Below are 5,267 nucleotides of genomic sequence, written 5' to 3' on the forward strand. Positions count from 1 at the left end.
GCTTCATGAGTGGTAATTATTCATTTACTGTATAAAGTATATAATAACTTATGCCCTATGGTGTTATTCAACATTGTAGAGAAAGGAGAATAAAGAATGTGTTTTATCAGCAGGCAAGGGTCATCCTCTTTATCATTTATCCTCTTTACCCGCACATGTAATTTACTAAAGAGCTGACAAAACCACAGCACAGGCTGCCTCTCACCGTATTTGTCTGCAGACAGTGAAGAGACTAACTCTGAGGCTATGCTTTCTAACTGGGCCCATGTAGGAAATCTGATGAGGTTATATAGATTCTTCATTTCTATACTGTGAAAGAATGACGTTGCTTATAAAAAGGAGGCAGGCATAAAGGCATGTGCTTTGGACAAAGCCCCTGGCAAAGATGCTACAAGGATGCTTAGCAACCCAATATTTGAACACCGAAAAGGCATCAGATTCCTCTTTCATTTGGCCGCAAGGAAGAAATAGAAACATTGAAGAAAAGGTCTGAAAAAAATAGGCACTGGGGGGAAACATAGGGAGTTTGTGTTGCTGATGAAAGGGCCATCTATATCAGGGGTCCCCAACCCCCGGGACGCTTCTCCCCATTGCTCACATTACCGCCTGAACACCCTCCCGCCCCCGCCACCGTCCGTGGAAAAATTGCCTTCCACGGAACCGGTCCCTGGTGCCAAAAAGGCTGGGGACCGCTGATCTATATGAAGTAGATGATATATATTTACATTTAATATATAGATTTAATTTTAAGTAATTTTGTAATAAATACCTTTAATTCTAAGAATTGAAAACCTTGAGAGGAATTCAAATGTATATTTAATTTTATTCCAACAGCCTGATGGTCTTGAAAATTCTAGGTTTTTAAAATCTATTTGATGACCTTCAGAAGCAGGGAGAAGTACTTTCAGAAGAACTTGAATGGGGGAAAGGAGACCCTGCATTTCACTGGGTACCTCTTTCTTCATAAATGTCAACTATTTCCTGTAATTACTGTCTTCTCCTTCTTCTCGGCTAGTTAGCAGTCATGAAAATGGAAATAACCTTAGCAGTGTATTCAGAATATGTTCTAAATGTGATTGAACAAAGATTTCAATATTCCCAAGGCAGAAGAGCCAATGTCTTTGCTTCTGCAGTTGAAAAGTCTGTAATAATCTCCCCAACTTCCAGTGTGGAAATTCTTCCTGTCCTCAAGGTCTCTATCATGAGATACCTCCATGATGTTTCTCCTGACTCTCTGAGTTAAAATACTCTTTCCCTTCCCTACATTCACATAGCCATTATTTTATCAAGTGGTAATGGTTTCCCCAAACACAGCAGGTGGCCCCAGTGTGGCTCTCCCAACTTCTGACATTGGCAGTGGCTACTGGTCTGGAATTTTTCTCAATTCCCAACAACAAAGAAAATCAAAAGCAGTTTTCTTTTTTTTTTTTTTTTGTTATTGTGGTAAAATATACTGTAAGGCCAGCAGGTCCGGGGAAGGGCCCAGGGAGCCAGACGGAACCCCCGCCAAAGTGGTTGATGCAACCGACACCTGACATTGCCACACCACTCGGCCCCAGTCTTCCTGCTCCCCGAGGGGCGGAACCAATGACTCTGAGGCTGATGCAACCGACACCTGACATTGCCACAACACCCGAGAGATTACCAAAAAAGTGCTGCTTCACACAGCAAGCACCTCCCCTGCGTCCACCCCTATAAATTTTGTTCGCGCCCACACCCGGGCGCGACTTCTCTGGCCCCTTTCTCTCGGACCAGTGAACCTCGCCCGGGAGTGTTCCCAAATAAAGCTTGTTTAAGTTCTCCTCCGTTTTTGGTGCCGTTCCTTACATATACCATCTAAACCATTTTAAGTGATCGATTCTGTGGCATTAAGTGTATTCTCAATGCTGTGCAACATCACCACTCCATATTTTTTTGTGTGGAATTTTTAGGGTTGTCTACGTGTCATCTGTGAACAGAGATTGAATTTACTTCTTCCTTTCCAATTTGGATGATTTTTATTTCTTTGTCTTGCTTAATAGCTGTGGCTAGAACTTCTAATACCATTTTGAGTTGAAGCCAGAAACAAAGGGACAAATATTGTATGATTCCACTTATATGAGGACATAGAATAGCCATATTCATAAAGATAGAAAGTAGAAGAGTTTCTGTGAGGGCTTTGGAGAGGGAGTAATGAGGAGTTATTGGTTAATGGGTATGGAGTTTCAGTGTGGGAAGATAAAAAAGTTCTGGAGATGGTATATGAGCTTTTGTCTTAGACTCTACTTTCAGAGGAAAATGGTTAATATATGATGCTCTTTTGCTAGTGGCTAGAAAACAAGGGTCTGGGAACCGAAGGGTAGAAGTAGGATTGGCTCTTTTAAACATCATTCCCAGAGACTCACTTGGGGACCAGAGTTGTCCTCACAGTCTTAGGTTCTTCTTGAATAGGAAGTGTGGTTCTTATGTATATAACACATCTATCAAGGATACAGTAAGGGTTCCACTGAATGAAGCTATACTACCCCAGTCACTGTTGGATCCTCATGTGAGGGGACCAGTAGGACAAGATACAAGTTCTATGCTGGTGGGGAACTTGAGTCTGATTATCACAAGGAGATACTGCTACCTAGTGGGATGGAGGAGAAGTAGCTCTGAGATTTGGGAATACACTGAAGTGTCTTTCAGTGATTCTGTGGTCAGTGACAGCTATAAATAGGCAATTGAGCAACCTTGGGCCAACTAGGACAAGAAAAATAAAAGCTCAGGTTTCTAAGTGATGAAAGTCTAGGTCATTCGACCAGAAGAACAATCTAGAGCTGCCAATATTCTGCCCAAGTTTGAGAGAAATAGAAAAATGATGATACAGATTGATGGTGGTATCAGTTATGACTTCAGGCCGACTGCAACAGCAGAGATGGCTCCATCAGTCTGTTGTGTTAGGTCCTTGCAGGCACTGTGGCTGGTCATAGCTTGAAGGGGACTATAATATTTTGGACTTAAAGGAAGGCATGTCATGAACCATAATGTTAGAGGGAGACTGTATTGGGCATAATTACCTTCCTTTTTTTTTTTTTTTACCAATCAATTACTTAACACATTTTTAATGAAATGCCCTATTGATTTACTTTTTGGCTAAGTACGATGATGTCATAAATACAGTAACAGAAATTCCTAGGCTTACATCATTGACCTGCTTGGAAGCCATCAGTATTCCCTATTGTTGACCAAATAAAGCTCATATTTTCAGTCTAGAATTTTAGACCTTCCATGAATTGGGTCCAAGATACCATATAAAACTTAGATTCTATTATTTTAAAACACATAACTCAAACTCCAGTCAAATATACACTCTTATGATTTCTACACAGGACTTGCATATTCACACATCTGCACTTTTGCTTATGTTTCTGCTCAGGATTATCCCTCTCCCCCATTCATTGTTGGATCCTCTTCAAAGAAGCCTTAAGGCTTTTTCAAATACAATATCCTGAAAGTTGACAAAGAATAGATTTCCCTAATCACAACACACATACAATTATTTATCATCATAGCTGAGAGACATTGTAGCTTGGAGTCTAAGAACATATATCAGGGGCTAGTATATCTGAATTCAAGCCTAGCTGCATCATTTACTATCTTTGCCTCCCTTTCCTTATCTTTATTTATTTTTTTAACATCTTTTTTGGAGTATAATTGCTTTACAATTGTGTGTCAGTTTCTGCTTTATAACAAAGTGAATCAGCTATACATAAACGTATATCCCCATATCTCCTCCCCCAAATGTGGAATGCTTCATGAATTTGCATGTCATCCTTGCTCAGGGGCCGTGCTAATCTTCTCTGTATCGTTCCAATTTTAGTATATGTGCTGCCGAAGTGAGCACGGGCATAATACCTTCTTTTACTCCATCTACTTCTGTGACCACCAGCCCTATGCAGGACTTGACTAACTCTGCACAGATGCCACCAGACAGAGTTTCTACCTTGTGTCTTTACTACATTCTTCTAACTTCCTGCCAAGGGCTTCTGTGCTGCCTTGGCATTGACATCATCTTGGGGAACCTGCTCAGCTCTTGCGTATGTGCAAGTTGGGTGCTGGGGGAGATCATGCCCTAGGGACACTCTTGCCCAATAGAGGATGCCAGCCAATTGATAAATGCTCTCTGCTTTTATCTGACTGTCCCTGGCAGGCAGTTCTAAGCTATATTTCATGAGTCCTCAGAAAGTCCTGGGAGATCAAGCACCAACTTGATAAAGCAGTCTTTATTGAATTTCCCTCTTTCCCTGTTTCACTTCCGTCATCCTTCATTCCTACTCCCTAGGAGAATCACTTACCAAATAAAGTGTTGCACTGTCAACTTTGTCTCAGGATCTCCTCTCAGGGGAATAGGCTAGGCATAGCTGAATCACCTGATGAGGTAATTTTGATGGGGCGGTGTTACCGTTGGAGGTGGGATGACAGAAGTAATAACCATCATGGTGGGTCTAATTTCATTAAGTAAAATGTTGAAATTAAAAGGCTGTTATCAGATCATAGGTGATCTGACTTTCAATTTTCTCCAACAAACTCCCATTACACATTTAGTTTCCTTCATTTTGGGATTTCATCATAGCAGCTGGTCCAGTGATTGATTGATTGATTGAGTAGAATGATGTATAATTATGCTGAAGTTTAGAGGTGCGGTGTATATTTTGAAGGTATTGGGGTCCGAAGAATGAGTGGATACAGCTCTGGATCCAGAACTTCTCCCTGTAGGATGCCTGACGAGAGGAATGACAAACTCAAGGTTTAATAGCCAGAAAAGAAGTAGAGTGCATCTCATTATGGCAAAGTGTGAATTTATTAATCTCTCTCAGTACAGGCTCATTGGTTAAACCAAAGGAAGGACTCCTTCTTTTTTCATGAATCTAATACTATTCAACTGTGTGCTCAGTGGAAAGAAAGGAGAGAATGAGGGAAAGAGAGACAGAAAGAAAGAGAGGGAAGGAAGAGAGAGGGGGAGAGAGAATTGATTCTGGAGAGTCAGGCCTCACCTTGGTCTGCTTACTATGAAAATTCAGAAAGGAGGAGGGAAAAGCAGAGAGTTTTCATGGAGTGTCTTTTAGGTACAATGTGCCCCTAACCATCTCCATTTCCTCTCTTGTGGAGGAGTTAATGAGGGGTGGGTCAAGGAGCAGAAGTGGGTGGGGAGAGAGATGGGAAGTGAGAGGACCAAAAACTCATCCTCCACTCCAGGCATAGATGATGATGTGAAATGAAGAGAAGGAGGTGTTTCCTTGGCTCCA

At 41.4% G+C, this 5,267-nt stretch overlaps 1 non-coding gene across 1 annotated transcript; it reads right to left on the minus strand.

Annotated features, from left to right (window-relative positions):
* Positions 1–3,758: 3,758 nt before the first annotated feature.
* LOC115802401 (U6 spliceosomal RNA) lies at positions 3,759–3,865 on the minus strand. The gene has a single exon (XR_004022867.1). It is a non-coding gene; the product is annotated as a U6 spliceosomal RNA (small nuclear RNA).
* Between the last annotated feature and the right edge of the window lie 1,402 nt (positions 3,866–5,267).

Source organism: Delphinapterus leucas, chromosome 4 (genome assembly GCF_059928025.1).
Source record: "Delphinapterus leucas isolate spDelLeu-1000000601 "Yukka" chromosome 4, BTC_Dleu_Yukka2, whole genome shotgun sequence".
Classification (NCBI taxonomy): Eukaryota; Metazoa; Chordata; class Mammalia; order Artiodactyla; family Monodontidae; genus Delphinapterus; species Delphinapterus leucas.